This window comes from Cuculus canorus, chromosome Z (genome assembly GCF_017976375.1).
Source record: "Cuculus canorus isolate bCucCan1 chromosome Z, bCucCan1.pri, whole genome shotgun sequence".
NCBI classification, from domain to species: domain Eukaryota; kingdom Metazoa; phylum Chordata; class Aves; order Cuculiformes; family Cuculidae; genus Cuculus; species Cuculus canorus.
The window spans coordinates 62,966,419-62,987,538 of NC_071441.1; the positions used below are offsets into that span (position 1 = coordinate 62,966,419).

At 37.4% G+C, this 21,120-nt stretch overlaps 1 protein-coding gene across 12 annotated transcripts in view; it reads left to right on the forward strand.

The window, feature by feature from the left end:
- The window catches only part of PRR16 (proline rich 16), a 200,663-nt gene that overhangs the window by 162,799 nt on the left and 16,744 nt on the right, over positions 1 to 21,120 (forward strand). For 11 of the 12 annotated variants that reach the window (XM_054054538.1, XM_054054536.1, XM_054054528.1 and 8 more), the window contains 3 exons: positions 2,697 to 3,411; positions 5,589 to 5,700; positions 8,112 to 8,205. The gene's annotated coding sequence lies outside the window, so the exon portion shown is untranslated. The remainder of the gene's footprint in view (positions 1 to 2,696; positions 3,412 to 5,588; positions 5,701 to 8,111; positions 8,206 to 21,120) is intronic. The other variant, XM_054054529.1, reaches the window with a different exon arrangement.

Consider the following 21,120-nt stretch of genomic DNA (forward strand, 5'->3'; position numbering starts at 1 on the left):
ATTATTTATAGTTCAAATCTCCTTTAATTCTCTGGTATAAATATATTGAAAGTGTTTTATTTTGCTGCTATCTTAAATCCTCAGGTAGAAAAAATGCTTGCACCAGCTGATATGAGTGGCCAGCTTTGTCCACATAAATTCTGTTTTGTTACTTTAGTTTTGGTACTAATCAGATCTCAGGTTCTTTTTTTGCATTTATCATTTTTTTCTTTATTAAAAAAACAAAGCAATACTTTTTGCTCAATCGTTTTGAATCATCTACTTCCCTATTAAGAGCTGACCATGAAGATAGATAGCATCATGCCAGTTTTTGTTACACTGCTTGATCTTTTTATATTGCTGTATATTAATACAGGTGTATTTTGTGCTGGAGTAGAAGTGGCACAAAAATACAATACTAGTTTGAAATTTTTAGATAATATATGATTTAGAGCCACAAAGATTGCAGTCACAGAGCTTGCATGTTTAGATACTTTTTTTTTTACTTTTAGATGAAGCAGTTTTGACATTTATCTTCATTTTCATCCTGCCAAGGGCAATTCATTTTGTTCAATATCTTGCTGAAGAATGCAATGACAACAAGTATTGGAATCAAGACTTAGACATGATACATGCTACAGTAAGGAGTATTCCTCAGGCAACATTAATGAATCAATAGTGTTGTAGAGTACAAAATTTAGGATGACTTTCCTTTAGAAATATCATGGGTTTGTGGTTTTTTTCTTTTTGTCTAATATCCAGTCTAGAAATGAAGCTAAGGGTGTTTATTGAGCCTTCATGGAGCCCCAGAAATAAATACTTCTCAGAGAATGCTTGTATATAAAATTTGATCATCTGAAGACAGAATATGCACAATACCTGTTGAAACTGAGAGTCTTAGTATGACTGTGAAGCAGAGAATCCCTGGATATCTACTACTTGGAATTCACTATAGTTATTTATTTGATAGAGGTGCTTATTGGAAGAATGTGCTTAGTGAGTTAATGACATATGTGAACCCTTTAGAAGGAGACAATTTTAATCCTGCTAAGGCACTAATGTTTCACATGGCAAATGAAATAAATATGAAATCTTACTTTCTTAGCACATAAAGAAAATTTTACTTTTGCTGTAAATGGCAAAATAGTAACCTCATATAAGTACTGGAACATCCTATAAAGCGAGCACAGGGACTGACAACTAATTTGCTTGACTGGCCTTCACTTAATGGGGTTTCTCCCCTCAGATCAGTGTTCTGCTGCTTGGAAGTCTGTGATACTATGTACCAGCGATCAGCTATGGTAGCAGGCCCTTATTTTACTGTGTGCATTGGGGTCAGACAGAAAAAATAGTGTCTGCTGAATTAGATTACAGTTCCTTGGAAGATCTCTCTCCCCTGCCACGGACTCTTACAACCCTTATTTCTAAACTGTGTCTGAATACTTCCCTGGAACCTTTAAAAAGACTAGAAGAATAATGGCAGCTAAGTCTCAAAGTACCAGTGCTGATTCGTAGATCCTTCATTAAAACTATCATCGATTTGTGTCTTTGCAGAAGAAAGAAAGAGAGAAAGAAAGAAAGAAAGAAAGAAAGAAAGAAAGAAAGAAAGAAAGAAAGAAAGAAAGAGAAAGAAAGAAAAGAGAGAAAGAGGGAAAGAGAAAGAAACAGAAAAGGAGAGAGAGAGAAAGGAAGAGAGGAAGGAAGGAAGGAAGGAAGGAAGGAAGGAAGGAAGGAAGGAAGGAAGGAAGGAAGGAAGGAAGGAAGGAAGGAAGGAAGGAAGGAAGGAAGGAAGAAAGGAAGGAAGGAAGGAAGGGAGGGGAGAAGGAAGGAAGGGAGGAAGGGAGGGAGGAAACATGGCTCAACCTACTATTTGCAGCATGTGGACTAAAACTGGAGACTAAATGAGTTCCAGTTGTCATAGTTTCATACATTTTCAAGGTAAAGAATCAGTCCAGAAATTATAACATTTTCATAGGTAGTAATTATGCATGCAGAAAAGACATGTCTTAAATAGCACTTTCAGAAACTTTTCAGAGAATAATAGAAGTTCAAATACACAAATCAATCTTCCATTTAATATACAAAAGATTCCTGTGTCTCTACACCCACATCTAGTTTCTTCCACAGCATGTTTTCCTATGTCTCACATACTGCAATCTAAGAACCCCAAGGAAACTTATAAGTCATTTGGGAGAAACAAAGCTCTAGGCAAAGGCAAATTATTAAGCAGTATTTTGAAATGATGAATATACAGACATGATTTAAAATGATATATATAGTAAAAGGGATCTTCCATAGGTATAGGGAGAAACCTCTCTTATTGAATTTGAGAAATAATGTATATCTTAATGGATGAATACAGGATACAGAAAGAAGCTTTTTCAGAATATGACCGCAGAACCCAGAATACATGATGAGGTGCATTCTAACAGAAATACCCCAATCAGGAGCATGTCTTATGTAAGGGTGAGAGTGTATGAACTCCAGGTACTTGTAGAGTTTTTATTGCTGCAGTTTTCATTCAAAGGTCTCTCCTTGTGGGCAGGTATATTCTTGCTCCTCTCGCACTTCTCTTCAGGCTGATTTCTTCTTCATGTATAAAATCTCTAATTCCTTTCTTTTGATTCAATAGATAGTTATTCTACCATTTAATGTCTTCATTTTTGTGAATTCAATCCATGTACACATTATTTATGCTCACATTTTTCTCTTAACAGATGTGGTGCTGTTATCCAGATTATTTGTCAAGACTGGACCATGTAGATACCCCTGCAACATACTGGTGGAAGGGGTGTCTTGCCAATGCCCAAACATGAACCTGAAAATAGAAACACTTTCTTGAAGATTTCTCTCCTATAAGAACTAAAGGGGGAAAATTTCTCATGAGGAAAATACGTAAACAACTTCCATGGCTTTGTTTGGAGTCTTGAAAACTTGGTTTCAACTGTTTTCCTTGCCTTCTGAGAAATGTGATCAGGTAGAAGGGATTTGTTTATTTCTTAGGAGACCCCTTCACTGGCACAAGAAACATCTTTTTGATAGAAGAAATTGCACTGAGTTTCCGGCCAATCAACACTCACTCTCAGGAGACAGGCTTTTATACTTAACAGTCCTTTGGTTGTGTCTAGTGCAGTAAATTTTGGCTGCATTCTTGCAACATAGTCCTTACTTATATTACAGCAGTCTGCTGTCCTGATGAAAGCGGGTCTACTCATGAAGACTATATGTCATACATACCTGCAATGAGCTAGTTATTATAAGCACCTGGCAATAGAGTGGACTGGCTGTCCAGAGTGTGTGTGTCTCAAAGAACACGTGTAAATAACTGTTACATCTCTGCTTACACTAATTGTACTTCCTTAATTGAAAAAAATAACTTTAAGCAGTAGTTGTGAAGACTCATTACACCACTAAGGATTCACTGAGTAAAATGTGAGTTTTATTTTATTTTGAGGTAACCTTGTTGAGCGGTTGAGTTTGCTACCGGCCTCCATTTAGGGCAGATCTGAACATAAAAAAAATCTAAAGTGAAGCCAATATGAAAATGTGCTTGGTTTGAAATACTCTGCATATAAACATCTTGACTCTAAGCACACAGGTGTGTAGTAGAAAAAGCTGAATGGAAGAGCAGTGACACAATCCAGGAACAGAATAGGAAAACCTTCTTGAGCAGCACTGATTTATGGCCAAGTGGGAAAAGTAATTAAATTCATATATTTCATATTAATGAAGAGGCAGGAGAAGGCAAACCTGTTTGTGCAAGTAGAACTTTTCTTGAATGTCTGTTCTACCAGAAAAAGGCCATCACATTTAATTCTTATTGAAAAGCTATTTGGGACTCCAATGCTTGTTTATAGGCTTGGGTTCTCTTCCTAAGTTAATAATTATTGCTCTGTTTAGTTTGATATTGGGCCTAAATATGCACATCTGATTTTACAGATGTACAGTACAGACACTAGACTGCTGGCTTCAACTCAATAGGGCTACATGCATACTGAGGGCAAAATATACTGAATTTTGTTTATGAAGATGGCTGTGCCATTATTGTTTAGAAATAAATCAGTGCTAATTGCTTTCTCAGATTCAGCTTTCCTGTAATGACAGCTAGATGCCAGATTTTATTATTTTTGTGATTTATTATTCTTTTAATATAACTCTAAAGCTGTATTTTTACATGCTAAATGAGAGAGAGGAGTATCAGTAGAATAGCAATCAGCCTGATTGATTTTCTAAGATTCTTGCACTGATCACTACTACTTTCTTAACCTAAAAAAAAAAAAAAAAAAAAAAAAAAAAGAAACCAAAAAAGCATTTTAAAACATCCTGCAACAAAAGAGATGGCTATTCAGGAAGTACTTACTCCGCCAATTTTAATTATAGAAGCTTAAAGAAGTTAAACCCTGAGTCTCAGGTACTTCAATACAAAAGAGGATAGAGAAGTATTGAAGAAAAAGCCTTCTGACATATTTACATCATTGAATGTTCCTTTATTTTAGTCTTTGAATAATGCCCAATATTTGATCATAGCTGTAAAAGTAATTTGACTTCAGCTGCTCCAAATGCACAAAAAAGCCTTCTAGCAATATAGCACCATTTAATACCATGTCACTCAGTATATACAATCTTCCAGAAAACACGTACTTCTTGGTTTACTGGTAGCAGCTTAAACAGTTTGAATTTGAAAGAACCCTGTACTGTGTTTTGTTTAACATCAGGCCCTTGATGTAAATAAGAAAAAATTCTCACTGTTCCAGTCTATCAAGAAAATAACTTCATGGTACATTAAAATATTTTGAGACTAATTTTATAAGGAAAAATTTTGCTAAGTCATATTGGAATGTGGATTAAAATATCAAGATCATCTTCTGCGGTAGATCTTGACAGGTCAAAAGTACATAATTGTAGCTATCATTTATTTTGCAAATTCATTTTATTGTAAGAATTCATTTTTTTTTTGCATATTTACAAATTACCCATCAAGAAATAATTATTTTTCTCCCTTCCCTTTGATTCTAAGTAGTTAGTTCCCTTTAAGGAAAAGCCTTTTATTTTCCAGGTTCTGTTGGGTAAAAAAAGTCTCCAAAGTAATAAAATTTGAGCCCTGGGTTATTGCTGAACTTTATAGTGTGAAAAGCTTTTAATCAGGAATGCATTTTGCTCAGCTTCACCAAGATAGCAGCTACATACTGGCTGCAGAGTTACAGCGCGTAGTATACTTACTGTACATTTGGGCATATGAGTCAGCATGGGAATTTAATTTACAGCCTATGCAGAAATGAGTTTGTACCTATCTGTCCACTTGAATGAATGCTGGCTATCTTGTGAATCTGTTTTTACCTCTAGAATACTTTCAAAGTCGCTCCTTGATTTTTATAACTAACATATCCTAGCAGTAATGCACAACTAGAAAACCATGTCTAGGCTGAAGATGAGAGAAAAGAACATTTGCTTTTTACAATCAGTGACATTTCCATGGTCATTGGGAGATTAGAAGCAGGAGTCACTCCACTAGAATTCCAAATAATGCACCGTCTTTATGGTTGAGGACATGCAAGTGCCTCCAACAATTCTCAACAGCATAAATTCCAAATAAGTATTTTTCTTGCCAGCTAAGAGGAAGCAAAATGACTCCACTCAAAATGGCTTCGTTGACCTAAATATCATTGATACTTTGATGACAGTGGACAAGAAAACATCTTGCAACTATCCTGAATAATGCAGGTAAGAATCTGTACTGATTACCTGTAAACCACAGGCAGCTGTTAACAAAGAGCTCTAAAAGGCTCGTGCACTTTTTGTCTAGATTAGCTGGATGCCTTACAGATGGTTTCAAGAGTGGTTTTCTTTTTTTTTTCTTTTTTACATTTTTTTTTTAATTAATTGGTTTTTTAAGCAGTCTGACAGTGCTATTAATACTTAAATTACATTGTGTGCAGTTGCAAGGTATTTCTTAATGCACTACTCCACTAACCTAGGACATCATCATCTTTCTGTTAAAAAGCATATATTTAATGTTAAAAACCCATTATGTTCTTACATAAATCTTTTGGTGTAATAGCAATAGCTATCTATTCTTTGGCTTCCAGCCTTTAATTTCTTTAACAGATTGTTAGCAGAACAGCAAAACCATATCCTTCTACAGAAAAAAAAATGCAAGCATAATATATTGGTGACTTTGCAGTAAGTGTGCAATGAAGCTATAATAAAATCTGTCCTCTCAGGCTGCAGCCAAGATACTTCGTATTACCACTGTAATAAGAAAAGAGGCAGACACAGTTGCTATGGTATGAGAACATGAAAATCAGCCTGTATTTTCAGACAGCGTAGTGGTTTTGAAATATTATCTCCAAGAAGTGATCCGTAGAGTATTTTCTGGTGGTGTCTGTAACATTATCTCATTATAAGATGCTGGCGTGCTTCCTGGATTTCAGCTGCTGAACTGCATTTTAGGTAGCTTAAGCAAGGTAGAATACCTGCTTAATATTCCTTTTCATATTAAAAATTGCTTAGCCATTTCAAAGACTTAAATAAGAACAGGATTGTCCATGAAGTCCTGTCCCTTTTGGGATCTAAACCGTCAAAGAAGCCTTTACAGTTCAATACTATCATATATGTAGTGCACAAACTTTTTTCTTTCTCATTTAAAATACATGTTCAGCATATCCATTCTGGTTCTTTCTTTATGAAATAGTCTGTTCTACCAAAAAGAGAGTGTTTAAATTGTTTTTCTTCTCCTTGAATGCAGAAGCTTCAGAAGACTTTATTGGCAAAATGCTTAAAGAAACAAATCAGCTGGTTTGCCATGTAATAGCTATCAAACTTGTTAAAAGGACAAATGATACATCCCAATACAGACCATTTCTGTCAGAGTATGAGTATGCTTTGGAAAGAGTTCTTATTGACTTCTAGTTATGTAGTTATTAAAGCAGAGGCTTTCCCAGATATAACATCAACAAATATTCTGGGGAGCAAGAAACTTCTGCACCCCAATTTTAGCTCTGTTAGTGGTCATCTAACTTATTCTGAACGTCAACAGGCAGCAGCTTACCTTGCAATATATGACTGCAATGTTTCAGCCTTTTGGCTACTGAATATTGCTCAAAGTATATTTTCAGCCTGAATAGTTTTATTTCTTTGGATTCTGTGTGGTCCTTTTGTCTCCTGGTGTAATATTCATCACAAAGTTTGATTATTCCTTATGGCATGGATTTAGAACCCTGCACCTAAATTTAGTTTTCCCCAATGTTCTGATACTTTCAGGCCTGGGCAAAGTACAACTTCATGCACTTACAGGGAGAGTGAACCACAATGTTGGAAATTATCTGTTTGTGTTCTTTCTGTTGAAATAGAAAAGAAATATCATAATGGTACCATAGGTACATTTAGGTACAACCTAAAACATATCATTCTGGAATTTAATGCTTAGTAGGAATGAAGTAAAAGCAATATTGTTTTATTTGTCTTTCTTTAGGACAAAGCATATTGCCTGTAAATCAATAAAATGAGGCTAGTCATCCTATTGAGAGCTCTGAATAGCTCATTATTGTATTAAATTACATGGTATACGCTGGGAGGAAAGGGGATGTGGCATAGGGAGGGAAAGGACATAGGAAAGAGAAGCTTGACTTCCATATGTTGTCACAGTGAATCAGGTAGCTGGTTCTGATTTTGTAAGAACCCTTTCATTTCCACTATTTTTACACTTTTCAGCAAAGCAAGCAAAACAGGCATTAGTTCAAATTATTTTACTCAATGTTTGATCTTTTTAATCCAGATGTGCTTATTTCAAGTTTGAGTTGATCTCAATGTAGCAGCCAGTCATGACAGCTTAGATAAAATCCCAACCATCTGTTAAATCTCTGCTTAAGACACCATAGATTATAAAGCAAGTAGCAGTAATTCAGAAAAATACAGGTCTGGCCCTCTGAATGGTGTCCTAACCTGTGTAGATTTCAGAGACTACGGTTTTTAATTTTTATTGAAAGCTTGAGAGAAGAACTTGCGTATTGTTCATATTCTTTATCCGTTGTTTAAAGCTTGTCTGCACTCAGTCAGTTTTCATATAAAGATTCCATGGTGCCACAGGTTATTTTTAGTTGAACATCATGCTCTTCATTTGGTTTCCTGTCTAGTTCCTTGAGGAAACAAGGCCTAAGAAGTTGTGTTATCTGCCTCCAGGTCTCACTTTTTGAACTCTTGGCCACCATCATCCAAATCGGACATAAGGTAAGAGGCTCAATGTTAAGAAGTTTTCAAAACCGTAGAGAGGAAAAGGCAACATTTATGTCATTGCCCTAAAGTATAGCTCACTTCAGTCCTGGGACGCAGATGAGACGCAGTGTGTGCTACTGTCACCTTGCCAGGCAGTTAGGGAAAGAGATGGGAGTAAGGAAATGAAGGACAGACATGCTTTGGAAACTACTCATTACTGGGTTTTCTAGCTAGCAATCAACCAGCTTCCTAAGACTCCAAATTCTGAAGGTTGCATTGTGACTGGTTCAAACAGTACATCCCAAAGGAAATTAAGCTGCCAGAATACCAGTATGTTTTTGTCAATATAAATTAACCTATGCCACATTTTTTTAATTAATTACATTATCTAGCCTCCTTATTCACTGAAGTCACTACAGTTTCAATATTAGTAGCAAGTAGAGAAAATCCTGGCATGGTAGTCAAATTCTTTTGTCCTATAAGCAAAAAAAAAGTCTCCAATTGCTAAAACTATGTGATGCTACTGCTCGCTTTTAAAACTTCCACAGCAAAACATTGCAGTGCTTAGATGGAAATGAAGGCAGACTTGGCTTCTCTGAGAGAATATCCTTATGAGCCTGTTTCATTACCTATTTCTATTCTTTTAGCCAAGCTGCATAAAATCAGTTCACATAAAAAATAATAACATCACGTATTTAAGTTTCACATGATGTCTTGTTTGAAAATATCATAAGAAAAAGCCTAGATGAATAGGAAATAGGAAGGGGGATGAGGACTGGAAGTTATTTATATGGTAATTTTCCATTATCTGAAGTATATTTTAATGTAATAAGCATTTGTAAACAGTGACTTGAGATCAGTACAAAGATACTGAATTATGCAAAGGATCATGCCCCAAATTATCCTAAATTATGCTTGGAGTAGCACTGAGGACCGCAGAGATAAACTGATAGGTTTTTGTGTAACTTGGGGCACAATTTAATCTATTTTTCTCTAGTAGGACTATTTATTATAAATGCAATTTTCCATAAATCATCTTGGACTTCCAGGCTACGTTTGTCTGATAAATAGGTACATAATCCCAAAGAAAATGGGCTACATTTACTGAATTACAACTGAGCTACGGTGGTGCAGCAAAATAAAATATGCCACATTCTGCAATATCTTTTCACATCATAAGCGACAACGATGTACAGGGCATTAAAAAAAACATTCTGACCAAACAAACAGGGTCATACAACCCCTAGGCTTCAAGCAGCAGCAAAGTCAAGATTCAGGTTTACAGATAACACAGTTAGCTCCAAAGAGGGAGAGAAAAGGGAAGATGATGAATGCTGTCTTGTCACATCTTTATGTTGTATTAAATATTTGAAGGTTTTTAATCACAATGTTGTGATGCTAATGTATTGAGATATGCTTTGCCATCTCAGAGTTGGTGCAGCTCTAGAAAACCATGTCAGATATCAGAAATGATTCCTAGAAGTTTAAGTCAGTGTACACTGATTTGTAACAAATTACGTGCCAACGGTGTTCTATAGGAAAATTGTGCCTGAGTTAATTTGCTGCCAAAACTGTTTAACTAAAAATCCTTTCATCAATGTTATTGAACTCAGTATCTAAAATGAATGCTTTGTATCTCTCAGTGGTCTGTGAGAAAATAAAATTGTACGTCATTAAATGGAAGTGCCAGAAGAAAACTGTATATTGTAACATGTTGCTTCCAGCAGTACAAGTAGTACAACATAAATAGAGAAAGGCATTTCTCTAGACTGTTAATCAGAGTTTGGGCTCTCAAATGCAGCTGAGCATTAGCTTACCAAGAATTGCCTGTCCTGTACAGCCACAAATGGCAAGTCTGTATGTATCTGTACCCACAAGGATTGCTGTTGCCTTAGGAGGCCAACATGATGCTGGTTTTCAAATGAGCGACATATTCTCTTACATGAATAGTTTATATCTTTCTGTCATTATTGACATGCGCAAAGTCCTGTGGGAGACAGTCTGTAAGGGCAAGGGAGTCCATGAGGGCTGGGTGCTCTTCATAAATGAAATCCTAGCAGCTCAGGAGCAAGCCATTCCCGTGTTCCAGAAAACGAGCTGGCAGGGGGAAAAAACAGCTTGGTTAAATAGGGAGATCTTGAGAGATATCAAAAAGAAGAGGAATGTCTATGAGCTTTGGAAGAAGGGACAGGTGCCTTGGGTGGACTACAGGGAGGAAGTGAGATCATGCAGGGAAAAAATCAGGAGGGCTAAGGCCCAACTAGAAATCAAACTGGCTATGTCTGTGAAAGATAATAAAAAAATCTTTCTACAAATACATTAACAAGAAAAGGAGGACGAGGGAGAATATTCAGTCCCTGTTGGACATAGAAGGAACAACAGTGCCAAGGGATGAGGACAAGGCTGAGGTACTTAATGCCTTCTTTGCCTCAGTCTTTAATAGTAAGTGAAGTTGTTCCCTCTGTGTACAAACCCAGGAGTTAGAGGAGCAGAATGAGGCTCCCATGATCCAAGGGGAGGCGGTTAGAGACTTGCCCAGCTAGACACCCACAAGTCTATGGGGCTGGATGTAATCCACCCAAGAGTATTAAACAAGCTGGTGGACATCCTTTCCAAACCCCTTTCCAAAATCTTCCAGCGGTCCTGGGTGACTGGGGAGGTTCCACTGAACTGGAGGCTGGCTGATGTTGTGCCCAATTACAAGAAGGATTGCAGGGAGGATCCAGGGAGCTACAGGCCTGTCAGTCTGACCTCAGTGCTGGGGAAAGTCATGGAACAGGTGATCTTGAATGGTATCATGAAGCACACGCAAGAGAACCGGGTGATCAGGCCCAGTCAACACGGGTTCATGAAAGTCAGATCTTGCCAAACTAACCTGATCACCTTCTATGACAAAATGACTCGACTACTGGATGAGGGAAAGGCTGTGGATGTAGTCTTCTTGGACTTCTGTAAAGCCTTTGACACAGTTTCTCACAGTGTTCTGCTTCAGAAACTGTCAGCCTCCGGCCTGGACAGGCGCACACTCTTCCGGGTTGAAAACTGGTTGGATGGCCGGGCCCAGAGCGTGGTGGTCAATGGAGTTAACTCCAGCTGGAGGCCAGTTACAAGTGGGGTTCCTCAGGGCTCGGTACTGGGTCCAGCCCTGTTCAATGTCTTTATCAATGACCTGGATGAAGGCATTGAGTGCACCCTCAGCAAGTTTGCAGATGACACTAAGCTGGGAGGAAGTGTAGATCTGCTGGAGGGTAGGGAGGGTCTGCAAAGGGATCTGAGCAGACTGGACTGCTGGGCTGAGACCAATGGCATGAGGATGAACAAGGCTGAATGCTGGGTCCTGCACTTGGGCACAACAACCCTATGCAGTGCTGCAGACTAGGAGAAGTCTGGCTAGAAAGCTGCCTAGAGGAGAGGGACCTGGGGGTGTTGGTTGACAGCCGACTGAACATGAGCCAGCAGTGTGCCCAGGTGGCCAAGAAGGCCAATGGCATCTTGGCTTGTATCAGAAACGGTGTGACCAGCAGGTCCAGGGGGGTCATTCTCCCTCTGTACTCGGCACTGGTGAGACCGCATCTTGAGTACTGTGTTCAGTTCTGGGCCCCTCACCACAAGAAGGATGTTGAGGCTCTGGAGTGTGTCCAGAGAAGAGCAATGAAGCTGCTGAGGGGGCTGGAGAACGAGTCTTACGAGGAGCGGCTGAAGGAACTGGGGTTGTTTAGCCTGGAGAAGAGGAGGCTGAGGAGAGACCTTATTGCTCTCTACAGTTACCTGAAAAGAGGTTGTGGAGAGGACGGAGCTGGGCTCTTCTCCCAAGTGACAGGGGACAGGACAAGGGGGAATGGCCTCAAGCTCTGCCAGGGGAGGTTGAGGCTGGAAAAAATTTTTCACAGAAAGGGACATTGGACACTGGAACAGGCTGCCCAGTGAGGTGGTGGAGTCGTCTTCCCCGGAGGTGTTTAAGGGATGGGTGAACTAGTTGCTGAGGGCCACGATTTAAGAAATTGTTAGGAATGGTTAGACTTGATGATCCAGTGGGTCCTTTCCAACCTAGTGATTCTATGACTCTACGATCAGCTTCTCTCCATGAGAGAAGTGTAAAAATGGAGAAAATACCTTTGACGCCTTAAAAGATGTGGGCTTTTTACTGTATAGATAGATTAACTTGATCAATGGGAAGGCATCATGATGACAATGGTAAATTTTAGTGAAGACAGATAGGGCAATGTTTTTTATTTTAATGAACGTGATGCCTGCTTCTGTGTGCATATTGATTTTTGTGGGTTATTTACTACTCAGATAGTCATTAAAGGACATATACAGGCAAGGGATGTAAAAAAGATATTAAGCTTAACTGAGCCGAGACGGTCCTCCCAACCTAGAATATGGGAAGAAAATTTATAAATTTCACAGAAACAGACAGCCAAATATCAGTGAAGGCTGGTGTGTGGTATGGACTTCATCTGTCCTGACTCTAGCCAGGAAATTACACAGCAATATAAAGCAGAAACATTGAGCTGTCAGGTGTAATCTAAGTTAAATCCGGATGTGGTACAGAGAGTACAGTGGCGGTGCCCTGTTGAGACTGGGGGATTATTAGTTCAGATGTAATTCTTGAGTTAATGTGCATTTCCTGAGTCTAAATGTGATCTGACATAGCATTGCTTTGATCTGTATGGATTTGGTAGCTTGGGGTTCTGCAAGAGTAAGCACCAAATCTGCAGCGAGTGGTCCATCACTTGACTTGCAAAATAGTCAAGGTCATAAATACTGGTGTGTGTCTGCATAAAGAATGGAATAAACCAGCAAGTATACATAAGATAGTTTACATATAAAACTCCTGTTGTATCAACCTCTTGGCTAATATTCACACTTCCTATGTGAAAGTGTTGTTACTGTTCCTCTACATTCCCTCTGCCCTTCACAGCATTTTCAGGAATAAATTTTGGAAATGCCACATCCCTGAGGAGTGCAATGTATTGCAGCCAAAAATTCAGCTAAAAGTAATCCAGAGACACCAGTGAAGACAGTTCTGGATGTTTATCATGGATTGCTTTCTCAAGGAGAAATTGAAAGTGGATCCCTTTTTTTTCAAAGTTTTGTATTCCAGACTCTGGAAGGAGCAGGCTCAGAAGGGTCATTCTACCTTTTAGGCAGAGACATATCTGGGAACTGAGTGTGTTGTTAGATTATTAGTAGATGATATTCAGTAACACACTGCAGTTGTGTTTACTGATACCATTGCAAGCAGTACAAGGTACTTGGTGGAAAAATTTAACCAAGGAAGAGGAAAAACATTCAAGAATATTCAGCTACACTTTTCAATTGCTCCACTTGAAATGTTCATGTTACTTTTTTATTATAGACGTACATGTTTCTTAGTTCTGAGTAGAATACTAATTTTGTTGAGTGTTGGCAGGTCTTGATGCAACCATGAAGCTGTTAAGAAATTATCAAGCTTACAGACTTTGACAGCAGTTAATGAAGGAAGGCAAAGTTTGTCTGCTTAGAAAACTTAGAAAAAAGTTTAATTTCAGAATTTACAAGCTTTTACTTTCTGTAAACTGCTAAAAAATGGCTATTTTCTACAAAAGCCTGTGAGATACATTTACCGTTTCAGGAGACATTGTTTCATAATTTTAACTAATCAAATCGGGAATAAAATTCCTTTAAATTCTATTTCAATATTTACAAATTGGTTGGGAGGAAACTAAGATATACATGATGAACTCTCTCCTTTATGTGGAAGAATTACTTTCACATGACAACCATTACTGCAAGATAGCACTGAAGCAAAATGGTTTAGGATTAAAAAAAAAAATATTTATTTATCCTTTTGCTATGATTTCCAATCCCAGTTGACTGGCAACATCACAAAAATTCTTCAAATCATTCATCAAATTGAGCAAATTATGAAATAATTCAAACAAGTCCTGAAAAAGTAGATAAAATAACCTTTTCAGTTCTCCCTTTCACCTTGCTCCACATGCTCTATATCCACCCCTTCCACCTTTCCAGTAATGAGGGGCTTTGCCTTTGTAGCAGCTTGGCCTCTGTTCATAGCAGTGGCCAGAACCCCTCTGCCTTCTCTGACCCAGATATGTGCTCCAGTCAGTCAAGGACACTGTTGGATTTTAACTGGGTTTTTAGTCAAAGTAAACACAAGCTGTGTGACTTAGTAGCTTAGACTAGTCTGAGAATGCCTTAAGCAAAGCTAGTCCAGGAAGAGCTCTGGAGTTTGTGAACGCTGATAGCAGAAGATGCCTCTTCAGTGCATACATCCAGCTATCACATCGGTTTTGGTCTCAGGTGTGAACCTGTTATATTCTGAACCAGTTTGCCTAGCTTCTCCTAAGTAGCACATTAATGCGTAAAACCTGTTATGATATTACAAGGTCTTTAACTGTGGTGTTTATTTGCAACAATTTTTGGTAACATGCAAATGGCTGTATTCCACTTGAAGGACAAAAATACACATAGTAAACTGTATTGCAGCTAGTTCTGTGATTTTATGTCACAGGTTAGATTCAGGAGACTGCTTTAGTAGGAACAGAATTAAAAAACAGAATACAGAGTTCTGCAATTTTTAAAATTCAAGCACACAAACGTTCGTGCAAATCCTGACCTTCCTTGGTCTAGGGATGTCAGAAGTAGACTAGCTCTTCTGTAAAGAGGTTTTACAACCAAATCCCTGAGAGTATATTTTCAGAAGATGACTTGTGCTAAGTTAACAGCTCTTCTCTGCTGCATGACCTGTTTCCTTCTCCCCTGCCTGCCCACTCTACTTTACCCTCTCTGTGGCACTTATCTGAGCACATAATAATTTGATTCAGTTTCCCTAAAGAGCAGAAAAATAACTTGGCAAGAAAGAAAAGAAAATTTAATATTCTCTGTGGGGCTGGTTATTTTAGCTCACTGTGTGATCAGAAAAGTAGCAGAGGCAGCCTCCTCCCATGACCCCCCAAATGATGTGACAGACCCATACTTATTTTCTAGTAAAAACTAGCTGTGCTCTTATAGTTATCATTGCATATATCATCAGTTCTTGGCCTTTACTTATATCAGCATTGAATTAGTTTTCTTTCCCAGCTGCTATTGTGACACAGTTTGCCCTTTATTTATTTAACATATTCCTGTCTCAGCAAATCCTTGTCAGTGCTTTCCTTATGTTTGGTTCCCAACGGTTTTATATCTTGGTATTATTTAAAATATTAATATTTAGTCTGAAGTGATTGTGAAATGCGTCTAACAATATATATTGAATCCATTGAAGGTTTACACAATTTCTGGCTAAAATACAGGTTTAGTTTAATATTAAATAAATCAAAGTCTATTGCATTTCCAAAGGAGATAACTGCTGAACTGACATGATAGCTCATGTTAGAAGTTTTGCAAAGCTTTTTAGAAAAAAAAAAAAAAAGGGCAAACCACAATACACCTTGTTGTTCTGATGCAGAGTGGACTTTCAAAAAACAAGCAATAACAGCCCAGTAATGGATTACTAAACTTTCCGAAGGCCGCAGTTTTGGTTATTTCATAATTGAAGTAACTGACATGCATCTAACACTGTCCAGCAAATAACATCTAATATCTTTTAAAACTCTGAACACATTGCTTTTGATACAAGAATAAAGCCTTTATAAAAGCTAGGCTTCAGTTGTTTGTGTCAGACAGAGGTGAACAGGGATTGTCCGCACAGTAAGTGGTGCTGTGCATGATGTACATCAGCAAGCAACAATGAGATAATGCCCGCTGCACCCCAACATTTCCTTAATTTTCTCTTTTGTCAGGCTGCAGGTCAGCCTGGGTGCCACAAGCTGTAGTCCTCCATCCCACCTCAATCCTCACAGTGCTTTGTTGGCCTATGGTAGGGGTGGCTCACAGCCAGACCCTACCGTGATGGGGAGAAAAAGGCTTTCCTTTGTGCTGAGAGTGAAGGGACACATTCTTTGGCCCCATAATTTACAGATGGTTGCCAGCCACCCATTCGGAGACTCCTTGTGCTTCTTGGATTGCAGACACAGCCATATTTTCCCTTCTTCGTGTCTTCCTTCCCATGGGCTGGGACCCATAAATGCCGGTACAGTGTTTTGGAGAGTTGCCTTCAATGGGATAATACTGGCAGGTCTCCTGGCTGATGGGATTTTTGTATATAATCATTCTTAGAAGCTTGCCTCTTTCTTCATTTTTGTGGTGAGACAGAAAGTACAATCCAGCACTGTAAATGATTAAAAGAAAACATGTAGGCATGAAGCAGGAAGCCACATGCCTACATAATTCTTTTATTCCTTTATTTATCAGTATATGATACTACAGTTCTACAGAGTAACAGAAGTTGTGAAATCTACCATGATTCATTTGTTTAAAATCCCAAATGTGATAGAAAATCCCACATACAATTTTTATATTTATATTTATTTTAAGAAACACTTCATATCCTGAGATTCATATCTTCAAGAAATACAGGATTGGCCAAAACAGTGGGCTTTGCAATCTGACAAAAACGATACTCAGCCCACAAACTGAAGTTATTATTGTAGAAATGTCTCCAGTTTTTTTAAGTACCTCCGGTTTTGGGGAACATATCTGGTTTTGCCATAACCGCTTAAAGATGCAGCACTTTTTAACAGAGTTGCACAGATAATTTCTTCTTCTAGGTGAAATATAAGTTAGAAAAAAATTATTCTTAAGATTTAAAATACTGCAGGTAGCTCTGTATTCATTTTTCCTTGAAGAAATCTAAGTTCTTGTCACTTGTAGACAATTGAGAGCTACTCTGCTACAGAAAACAGTATTGTGTCAAACTAAAAACAATTCTTTGAGTAGGTGGATTGACTGAACATATTTTTTGGAGCTTTGTGAATAACTAAGTTTTCAGCTCATTAGCCAAACAAAACACAACAATAATTCCAAAATGTATTTCTGATTAGCTTAAATTTGTTCAGTACACTTATTTGAGATCAAGCCAAACATTTACAGATAAGGTGAAACAATAAAAAGCAGAAGTGCAAAAATTATTGCAGTCTATGTTATGTGTTGTCAAGACAAGAAGATGATTCAAAATTGAACTTGTGATTTAAGTTTTCACATATTTTAATGCTTGAACTTCATCTTAGTAGTATTATTTATCGTTGTTTTTTCTGTAAACTTCTTATGGCCTACTCACTGTTTGTGCTTGAACTATATTTCTGTTCATTCCCAGATTATCTGGTTTTACCTGTATTGTCACACTCTCACTTGCATGCTGATAGATTAGTATTTTGAACATTATTTTAATGAACTTTTCTCATACCTTCTTCTCTTCCTATCAGTTTGGGAATAAATTTCTATACACTATACCATTCACATTCCTGGAGATGTTGGATGAGGCTTTGAGCAGCCTGATCCCTTGGAAGATGTCCCTGCCCATGGCAGGGAGGTTGGAGCTGAATGATCTTTAAGGTCCCTTCTGACTCAAACCATTCTATGATTCTATGTAACACGGCAGGTTAAAAAGTGACAACTTATTAAAAGTTAATTTATTAAATTACACAAATTTAATGTTTCTGCAGAAGTGCAACTAATTTTCTGCCTATACAATTATGTTTGGAGAATTTTTTCCATGCCCCTCTTATTGACTGCTTAAGAATTCTGGACAAAAAGAATGTTATGTATATAAAGTTGAAACAGCCTGGGGCAGTGTGCTAGTATAGCAAGTCAATGGGTAACATTTATGAAGTAGATTATATGTCTCAGTTTAACATCATGGGACTGATTCCAAAGGGCCAGAAAACTATCTTCTCTTTTATATCCTACTGCCTCTCTGACCTTTAGCTGTGACTCTCCTTTTTGCTAATTTCTTTCTGGGAGGGTGGGTGAGTGGTTTAGAGGAGTTGTTTGGGGTTTTGGGGGTTTGTTTTTTGGCATTTTTTTTTGTTCTTCTTGATCTTTGCAAGCCTGCTCAGTTTAGAATCATCTGCAGATTTGATTGAAACCACTTTCTGCATCCAGGTTTGACATCTTCATTAATGCTTTGCAGGGGATTAAGCTAGTCCAATCAAATCTGTGACACTCAGTATTACAGCTTTAGTCTTTATCCTTGCTTATCATTTTTTCTGGCCACAACAAATGTCATAAGGATGTACACATTTGTGCAGTCTTAACAATTGAATAGAAAGCACAGTGTATTTCTCTCATGGCTGAATAAATGATGTGAGATTTAAAAAAAAAAATAAAATTACTGATTTAAAGGATCAGCTCGCAGAAAGGAATAGGTCAAAAGCCTGAATAACAGAGTTCATTCTAGAAAAATATTGTTTTCCTCTTGTATGCCACCTCTGTAACTCCTGAAAATTCTTTTTTTTTTTTTTTTTTTTGTGAATAGCGCTGTAAATCATGGTATCTAAGCAAGCATAACATTAATCTCAGCACTGCCACATATTGTTGTAGTGCTACAAGCACTGTGGACCATATTATTCGTGAGAGTCTACTGGGAGGGTATCCAGCATGTTTTTGAATGGAGTCATTTACAGAATCAATTGCAACATAATTATCATGTCAGGCAATCAATCCAAAAAGGTCCCCCACTTAAACAGCTTGCCTATTCTACCATGCTGTGACATAGTGATTAAGAATATGGTATTGCCTCTTAACTTCTAAGAAGTTATTACTAAGGTGCATAATATTTCCATTAAGTTGAAGCTGAGATAAACATATTCATTTGCACACACATTCAATTACACAGTTCATGTAACTACACGGGACTGTTTTATCCAAGAAAATAAAAGAGATAGTGCCTGTAGTAATTTTTTCATTGCTTACACTGAACTCTCTACTGGCTCAGAAAAGGAAACTGTTTTGTGAAAGGTAGGTGGACAAACAGCAAGATATTTATTCAATGGCTTTCCATGATGACACTTGATAAAATAATATCTGTAATGATGTGCCTTACACAGTAGAGCTCTTCTTGTGGATCTCAAATATATTAGTGGCTCATGTCAGGTCTTGTATTCTTTAGATATACTAATATACTCTGAAAGCAATGGATTAGACTGTGTAAGTCTGTAAATGAACTCAGCTGTAAGAATATTTCCTCAGCTTTAAAAAACAGAAATCTGAGAGAGGCCAGACCACTAGAAGTGTTTTCTAAGTTTGTTGAGAAGAGATGCAGGAGTGTTGTATTAAGGACACTTACTAGTATTTGTACTAAGGACAAAATTCTCAAATATTTAGTTGTTTCTAATTTTCAATGAAATATTTAAAGTGTATTGTAAGACTTCAGAAAATCTAGATCTAAACAACACAGCTGCAGAAGACTTACACTGTAATCTTCCAGTTTACTATACAGTAAAGCAAATTTACTGTGAAAACAACACATTGATTAAACAGTGGCTATGAGATGGTTGGCTAAAAATTACCTTATTTTTTCTTTTTTTTCTTTTTTTTTTTTTTTACTGTACTTTTTTTTTTACAAGTACTTGACAGCTTGGTATACAGAAATACATTTTCAAGCAGATTATCTTGACAATTACTGCATGGACACATCTTCTAACATAATTAGAGCTATCATGTACTGTACATATCGTATCTAGTTTATGACAGTCTCTTGTAATTCTAGCATTATAGTCATGCTTGTCTTCTTTTTTTTTTTTCTCTTAAAAAGTGATAACCCAATTTGGGTAAAATAAAGCCCTGCCCTGTTTAAGTAAAAGTACTTAGACAGTGCATGGCCTATCTTCTGATACCTGTGCTACAGGTTCAACACACAAGGCTGAAAGTATCTTGTCACATAACACAAGTAAAGTTCTTGAGAACATCCACTCACAAAGCTGCAATTGTATCATCTGTAGAAGTGAAAATGCCACAAACTCAAGCCTTGTCCTCTTTGTTGTTCTGTAAGTCTTTGTGCCTCATTTGTTCTTGTAAAGTGGCTAGAATTAGGTGAAAGCTTCAAATCGATCCTCTTTCTTGTTTACAGGGAGTTGGAAAACTCGGTTGTTAGCCCAAAGCAGTTAGTCCTGGATGTTTACCCAAAAGACTGTGCTTTGGAAAGAAGCAAAGGAAGCTGTGATGAAATCTCAATAATTGTGCAAAAATTTCTACGGCACGTACACCAGCCTTTATTGTGAACTTGCAAAACTGCTTTGGACGTGAGGTTCTTTCCAAAAATAACTCAAGCAATTGCAGAATTTTATATATTGGTCAGCAGTATGAGATATAAATTGAGTCTACTAAAGAGTCAAATATCCTACATTCTGTCCTTTAGTCTTCTTGTCCGTCCATACAAGCCAGAAACTCATCTAAATAAATTGTCAAAGACTTGACTCAAAATATAATTCAGCTGTCTATATTTTTTCGCATTCTCTTCTAGAGAGACAGGAAAGAAAGGAACTAGTTTCATTTTCAGGGTCAGTTAAAAAGCAGAATATCCTAAGAGAAAATCTAGTGTATTCCAGTCCATTTATTGTGATTTAGCTTATTGTACAATGGAAGAAAACAGAATCTTTTCAATAGATTTAACACATTGATTCAGAATGTTTGCTTAATCTCCTGCAATGTGCCTTAGCTTTTTCTGTACGTTCATCATTTTGGTTAGGAAAAAAGGCTTTTTCTCAGACTGCAGAATGGAAAGAAGAAATCCCTCTTGTTTCAGTGTGAGATTGTAAGCTACATTACAATAATAATAATGAGAAAAAGGTTGTGAACTGATCAGTTCTCCACAGTGCTATTTATCTAACAAAATAAAAATTAACACAGCACAGTTCACTCACCAGACCAGAGGCAGTAAAGTACAGAACATTGAGTTTCATTACGTTCATAGCAGACGTGAACGTTCCAATGTTAATGTGAATAAAAGTAAAGATACAAAAAGTGAAATTGCTTTATAGGGTGCAGTTTTGCTGTTTAATGCTGGTGTTCATAGTAATAAAGGTAGATATGAAAATGTTAGTAAAT